We start from the raw sequence: 8,107 nt of genomic DNA on the forward strand, positions 1-8,107 counted from the left end.
CAACCTAAACATGAATCTTGTAGCAGAATACAATTGGATGTTCAGGTTCATGAATTACAAACAAACTTCTTAGATATGGCAAACCCCCTTTCATTAAATGAAGAACTGGAGTGTTACGAATTCCATAAAGTGAGAAAATATCTATTCTTCCAAATATATGATAGAAACATATTTTTCTTACCTGGGAAAATGAATGTGGGAAATTGTATATCAGATGACAGTCTTCTTGTATCCAGAATACAGAAAGCTTCTAAAGGAGACACTAAGAAAATAGACAATTCAGGAAATAAAACTTGACCAGAAGGGTGAGTAGATGCTCCACTAAGAGAAACATACAGCAGCAACATCCTTAACACTTAGGGAAGAGAGACAGGTTGTAGTAATAAGGGCGCTGGGGCTGCGTCCCCGGCACCCGGCCGCCCCCACGGCTAGCTTTACCCAAAATAATTACACGGAAACTGTATTCATTTAAACACTGCTTGGCCCTTTAGCCCTAGCCCTTACTGGCTAATTCTGTTATCCCGATAAACCCATCTCTAATAATCTGTGAGCACCGGTCTTACCGGGAAGATTCTAGGTCGGAGCTTCATCTCGTGTGTCTGCCCAGGAGCGGGGCATGGCGTCTCTCTGAGGCGTCTGCCCCCGAGAGGAGAGCTGTGGAGTCTGAGCTCACTTCCTCTTCCTCCCAGCGTTCTGTTCTGTTTACTCCTCCCACCTATCTTCTAACCAATAAAATGGGCCAAGGCAGTTCCTTTATTAGCCAATGACCTTCCTCCATCAACAGGTGACTCTGAGGGGACTCTAGACAACCCCATAAAATACTCAGAAATAAAGACTTGTCATACAAAGACCTGGCAAATTTGTGGAGGATGACTCTCCCATACCCACTGCTGGTGGCCATGGAAAACAGGATGATAACTTGGAAAAATCTTTTTCTGTTTCTTCATATGTTAATTGTCATCTGGCCATCACAACCCAAATATATAACCTGGAGAAAGAGGACATATTTTCTTTTAAAGACTTATTTATTTCAGTTCACAACAGCTTTATATACAAGACACTGAAATTGAAAACAACCTCAGCAACAGGCAACAGGCAAAGACTCATTTCCCAAAACCAGCATGGCAGTTTTCAACTGTTAACTCCAGTGCCAAGGGATTCAATGTCCTCTCTTGGCTTCCATGGGCAACAGGCATGCATGCGCTCTTCATACCTATATGTAGGCAAGCATATATACACATGAAATAAACTAAATTATAAAACTTGCCGTGTAGCTATACAATGCTACACTATTTAATATTAAGAATGAACAATTATCATGGGCAACAAAAGAGATAAATTTAAACATATATTCAAGATGAATGAAGGCCAGATGTCTCTAAACTCTGGTTCTATCCTAATACATTCCAGCATATATAAATTTGTCTATAATATCAGATTGTTGTATTTTTCTGCAGACAGGGTTGGGCAGTGGTTGGGTATGAGAACCTAAGTAACATAAAGAAACTTTATGGATTGGTAAATAATAATGAAACTTATACCTACCTGAGTATAAGAAGATGTCTATTGTCATTATGGGGAAAAGTGGAAAAATACAAATTACGTTTTATATTTGGTGACTTGGACTTCAGAGATTGTCCCATGGTTAACAGGACTTGCTGTTCTTACAGAAGACCTGGGCTGGGTTCTCAGCACTCACTTGCTGGCCCACAATGGACTGCATATCTGTTTCTAGGGGAAACAACACCCCTTTCTGTCCAAGGCAGCACACCCTGATCCTGAAACCAGAGCAAAAGAAACATACACTGACCCTGAGACTAGAATCAATTCACTGGCCCTGAAACCAGAGCCCAACGTTTTAAAAAGGCCAGTGAAATAAACACACTTTGCCCCTGAAACCAAAGCCACAGAAACACACTCTTCCACTTACCAATTCAGCGAAACAAACTAACCAATCTCTCAGCATAAAAGGAACCAATCCCAGAGCAGGAAAACAAGCTAATCACTGAGCATGAAACCACCCTGTACCTGTTCAGTTGGTAGCTGCCTTTCACACTCTTGCAGGGTCAGCCACCTCCTGGACTCTTCCCTCCCAGTGAATCTCTTGAATGAGGCTTGGGTAAGACCTTCTTTGCCTAAGAAGAACAGAGAAGCAATGACTTCAACTGGAGTCAAGCGGAGGAGAGGGGAGCAGACCTGGAAAAGTTTCTCTTAGCAGAGCAGAGTTGTTACTCTTCTGAGGATCTAAGCAGAGCTGTAACAACCTGGTTGGGGTAACCCTCCCCTACCAGAGCAGACCTGTTAATTTGGGGCAAACTTTCCCTGAAGCAGGGCTGTGAGCTCCTAAGCTTAAGGTGAATTTGCAGTATTCATTGATGCCATCTTAAATGGATTCCTCTAGCCAATACTGGGACAAATGGAGCATGGAAATAGAGAACGGCAATAGATGAAAACAGTTTAGGAAAATGGGTGTTGAGCCATACTGATATAAGTCAGCACATGAGTAAAGAAATATGGAGATAAGTAAGCAGTGTACTACACACCAGGTCATCATTGAAGAGGACCAGGAGAATTATAACACATAACCTATCACAGCAGTAAGTGATTAACTAACATTCACACATATATATCCAGGGAGATATCTGCACAAGCATGAGCATATACACAACACACACTAACAATTGTCAATGTAAACACACAGCTCTCACCTCGAAGGAAGAAGTGAGTTCATTCTGGAATCAAATATCTGTGAATAAACATGATTGAGACAGGTTTATGTTAGTACAAATTGCATGTTACAATGTGGAAACAGTTTCATGAAGTTTTTATAATAACAGAATGAAGAAACTATAGACTCTCCTTCAGTGCATTGGAGATAATATTAAGTAGACTATTATGGTAAAGCAGAGAAACCTCAGCTTCTAGCTGCTATGTGATGACACGCAGTACTTTGACTCGCAGAAGCTTAGAGCTTTGTTAAGGAGACATATTCTGATATTTTAAATGTCAGGTCCAACGTCATCTGTTAGTGACAAGGTGTTAGGTAAGTCCAACACAGGGGGCCCAAGGAGTGGCTACTCATGGGCTCAAGAGAACACAAAGGAAACTGTAATTAGGCATTGGGACTGCGACTTCCACCATCTCCATATCACTGCAGGTCTAAGAGTCAATCAACCAGGCTTTGCAGACCAGCCTCTGCCAAGGAATTCCTGTACACACACACACAGACACCTCTCATTCTCACTCTCCTAGCTTCCTGGTATTTACTGAGAGCTCAAGGGCTACAATCACGTTACAACAGACTCATCTCTGACCACACACAGGATGGTGAGAGCTACTAAATTATGTGGTCTGAATGAGATTCCTGTGACGATGGCCATGGATTTGTCTCTGGGACATTTCTCTCATTTGTTTCAGACTGTCAATAATAACCTGTAAATGCCGATAAGAATTTAACGACAAACTGCATTACACATCAAATAACGTTTTCATCATGGGATAATCCATGCTTTCAACAAAAAATATCCTTTGTAAGTTTCATTGACACTTGTTTCCTGACAGTTTACAGAAGATTTAATAATTTGTTCACAGAAAAAACAATATGTATAAATTTGTTTAAAAAATAATAGCAGTTATAGATGAATCAAAAAGTACAAATATTTGTGCATTATCCCGACAGATAGATCCATAGTGCTGATAGGCCGAGAGATTTCCAAACATTGCTGAATTGGAGACAACCTGTCTTAATGAAGGACAACTATGTTCGCGGCTCAAACAATTCATTATTAGTAAGATGTCTGTTGATTCAAAACTGAGCTACAGATTCGATGCACTAACAACAAAATAGCACTTATTCTTTTTAAAAATTGAGTGGATAACTCTAAACATTGTAGACTAAATATATAGCTTGTGTAAACCTTAGAAACAGACAAATGTTAGAGAACAGCATTGCCTGATAGGAGACCTCTGTTTGAACCTACAGTAATTGGACCAGCATGCTATTGAATCAAAGTTGGCAAGAAAAAGTCCAAAACCAACATTCCACGCTCACATCCACACATTTACAGACCACTGCCTATATCGAGTCAACATTTTTCCTGTACCTGATGCTGGCATCAAGCTTGTGTGTAGTGTGTGTAGTGTGTGCTGAGAAGAACTGACCATACTCCTGCTGCAGCCTCCCAGGCACTGGGATTACTGGCATATGTACCATGATTGGATAATTGGAGAACTGATGTTTCACAAATAAACAAGGCAATTTGATGCATAAAGATGGCCTTTCAGGAAGCAATACTGAGGCAAGTGTATATCCATACCCACAAATATAAACTAGGACCTACATCGTATCATATGTGAAGACCATTCAAAATAAATTACAGACGTAAAAATATAAAAATCAGCCTATAAATGTCAAACAGAACACAAGAAGAAAATCCCTGTCACTGAGTGCCAGGCAAAGATATCGCAGACAAGACACCGAATAAAAACCGTAATTGAAGAACTAGAGAAGGTGGGATCTTACAATTGAAAATCTCCTGCTCTTCCAAAGACATGGATGAGAATTGAGATGATAAGTCTGAGGCTAGGAGAAAAGTTAGAAATACATATATCTGATAAAACATTTCTAACATTTCTATGAAACATACGGAAAACCTCAAATGTCAGCGAGCAATCTCACGCACAGAGTGGGAAGTCGGGATCACAGAGTGCTCATTTGGCCTCATTTCCCTCCTGCTCACTCTCCGACAACTCCCCTCCTGGACAATGGCTCCAGCACAGCCCTGTACAGAACAGCACAGGAGGAGGCAGAATGGTCCCAAGTCTCTCTCATTCCGGAGATATACAGGCTGCAAACCCCGAGGTAGGAGTGGTCCTACTTGGGTCTTGAATCCCTGCATCTGCCTCCCAACCCTCAGAAAGATTCTGGTGCTCACCTCCGGGAATCCATAAGCTCAACTCAGTCCAAACACCAGGAACTGAATGCTCCTTTCCAGGACATCGTCCGGTCGCCATTTGAAAAGAGTCGCCATAATGACCCCGGTTTCTATGACAACCGCAATGCTGCCTCCCCCTTAGTAACCAGGAATGGCTCCGCCCAGCCCTCCCTTACTTCCTCTCAAAGGAAGAACTCTTCACCCTTGTTTTCACCCAAGAAAGCATACCCATTAGAGAAACTGTCCCCACTACGAATGCAGAGCTTTTCTTTTTTTTTCCGCTCTGTGAACAAAGCATATCCCTAAAAGCCCGACCACATTGTACTCACCAGACCATGGTGGTATCTATGGAAATGTCGTCACAAAGATGAACATTGCTGTCACGGTGACAAATGAGCAATTTTATCCAATAATTAGCTATGCATATATAACCTCATCACGGGACTTTAAATTCTGGGACACCTTGTACAGAAACATCCTGAAAAAAGAAAATCAAAGGTTAAAAGTATTGTTTTGGAGATGCTGGGGCTCGAACCCGGGGCCTCATATATGCGAAACATGTGCTCTACCTCTGAGCTACATCCCCACACCTGGTAACAGCTTCATCAAAGCCCTTGTGAAGTCAGAGGAACCGCGCCAACGTTCAGAGTCTCTGCTAAGGGTCTGCATCAGGTCCTTTGAGCATACTGGATTCCAGGTTGAGTTTAGTGCTTTGATAGGATTCTTGGGACATTTGTTGCATGAGAAAACAATCTATTTTCAATCAAAGGAAAAATAATAACAATAAAAATAATAACAACAACAATTATAAGAACAAACCTTATATTCTTTGAAGCATGGTAAGCTAACAATGAATGATACTTTGAATTACTCAGTCCCATCAATTTTACTTCAACTTTACCTGCAGGTGGTTCAACATGCCAGTATCATGGGGAATTAATAATAATATGTTGCTGATATGCGGTCATATTTGAGAGTATGAGTAGCTTCCTGAAACCCTCTCTAGCATACCTCCTTTCTCTTTTAAAAGACGCCTTAGTTTCCGGGCTTGAAAGGCAGTTTTTATAATCTTGGTCAGGCTGCTCATTTTGTTTCTTAACGTTGCCAATACTGTCCATCACTCCATTTACGGCAATAACTAAATGTGCGGTAGCTATTGGTTCACAAAACCCTAAGGTGCTGTCACTTTCTGCATGTTTATGTATCTCACCGCATGCTTTGTAAGTTTCAAAAATGAGAGGTTTTCTGAAATATGTCCTCTTTTCATACATCACCTAGTATATGTCTCAATATACAAAATCATTAAATAAATATTTCATGTATGTTCAGATGAGTTAGAAAAGTGAGTATTTTTAAAAAGAAAACAATCTATTTTTTTCATTTACATACCATCCAAGTTTCTATTCCCTCTCCTCAGCCCATTCCCTCTTCTTACCCGTCCCCCCAAACTTCATCTACTCCTCAGAGAAGGCAAGGCACATTGCCCAGAGGAATTAATACCTGGGGCTTTAATTTAATTCATTGGTCCATGTGTCTGCTTTTATGCCAATACCAAACTGTTTTTTATCACTACAGCGCTATGGTGAAGTTTTAATTCAGGGATGGTGATGCCTCTGGAAGTTCCTTTATTGTACAGGATTGTTTTAACTATTGTAATTTTTTTTTCACATGAAGTTGAATATTGTTCTATTAGTCTGTGAGCAATTGTGTTTGGATTTTGATGGGCATTTCTTTGAATCTCTAGAATGTTTTTGGTAAGATTGCCATTTATATTATGTTGGTCCTACCTATGCAAGAGCATCCATGAGCGTGGGAGATCTTTCCATTTTCTGATATCTTCTTCAGTTTCTTTCTTTAGAGACTTAAAGTTCTTGTCATATAGGTGTTTCAGTTGTTTAGTTATAGCTACCCCAAGATAATTTATATTTGTGGCTCTTGCAAAAAAGGATGTTTCACTGAGTTCTTTCTCTTTATTTTATCATTTGTATATAGGAGGGCTACTGATTGTTTTGTGTTGATCTTGTATCCTGCCACATTACTGAAGGTGTTTATCTGCTGTAGGAGTTCTCTGGTAGAGTGTTTGTGGTCACTTATATGTACTATCATATCATCTGCAAATAATGAAAGTTTGACTTTTCTTCCTTTCCAATTTGTATCCCTTGATCTCCTTTTGTTGTCTTATTGCTCTGGCTAGGTCAACTAATACTATATTGAAAAGATATATGGAGAGAGTGGACATCCTTGTATTCTTCGTAATTTTAGTGGAATCACTTTGAGTTTCTCTCCGTGTAATTTGATGCTGGCTGTTGGCTTGCTGTAAATTGTTTTTATTGTGTTTAGATAGGTTCCTTGTATCCTGATCTCTTCAATACTTGTACTCCAGATGGGACTCAAACTACCTCATATTCCACATATAGCATTTGGAGCATATACCCCAAGGACACTTCAACCTCCCAGAAGGTCACTAGCTATTCCATGTTCATTTCCACTCTATTCCCAATAGCCCAAAATTAGAAACAACCTAGATGTCTCACTATATAATAATGGATAAAGAAAATGCTGTCCACTTATATAATAGAGTATTATTCTTATTTCAGAAAAAAAGACATCATGATATTTGCAGGTTAAATGATGGAACTAGAAAAAAATTTCTGAGTGAGGTAACCAGGACTCAGAAAGACAAACATAGTATGTACTCACTTCTAAGTGTATATTAGATGTAAACCAAAGGGTAACCAGGCTGCCATCCAGAGCTCCAGAGAAGCTAGGTAACAAGGAAGCCCCAAGGAGGGATGCATGGATCGCCCTGGGAAGGGGAATTAGATGAAATCCCCTGGGTAAACTGGGGGTGAGGCCGTGGTGAAGGAGAGGCAATGGGGAAGGAGAACATGAGGGAACAGGATGGTCATAGAGAATGGAGTGGGAAAGCAATGTAAGAGGGAACTTGATAGAGAGAGTCACTATGGTTTTAGGGAGAAACCTGGTGCTAGGGAAATTCCCAAGAATCCACAAGGATGAGCCCAGCTAAGATTCCTAGCAGTAGTGGAAAGGGTTCCTGAACCGGCCTTCCCCTATTATCAGATTGGTGACTACCCCAACTATCATTATAGAGGCTTCTCCAGTAATTGATGGACTCAGATGGGCCTTCTGTATGTGGAGAGATAGTTGTGAAG

General features: G+C 40.5%; 1 long non-coding RNA gene and 1 other non-coding gene across 2 annotated transcripts; both read right to left on the bottom strand.

Annotated features, from left to right (window-relative positions):
- Positions 1 to 1,746: 1,746 nt before the first annotated feature.
- On the bottom strand, positions 1,747 to 4,992 carry LOC121437042. Its single transcript, XR_005972928.1, has 4 exons — positions 4,935 to 4,992; positions 2,709 to 2,746; positions 2,029 to 2,135; positions 1,747 to 1,778 (listed from the first exon to the last, which is right to left on the bottom strand). It is a non-coding gene; the product is annotated as an uncharacterized LOC121437042 (long non-coding RNA).
- A 456-nt stretch (positions 4,993 to 5,448) lies between these two features.
- Trnaa-cgc lies at positions 5,449 to 5,520 on the bottom strand. Its single transcript has one exon. It is a non-coding gene; the product is annotated as a tRNA-Ala (tRNA).
- Positions 5,521 to 8,107: the final 2,587 nt, after the last annotated feature.

The sequence above is a fragment of the Microtus oregoni genome, unplaced genomic scaffold, assembly GCF_018167655.1.
Source record: "Microtus oregoni isolate MIOR12 unplaced genomic scaffold, Mior012 000050F_ref0000143, whole genome shotgun sequence".
Lineage (NCBI taxonomy): Eukaryota > Metazoa > Chordata > Mammalia > Rodentia > Cricetidae > Microtus > Microtus oregoni.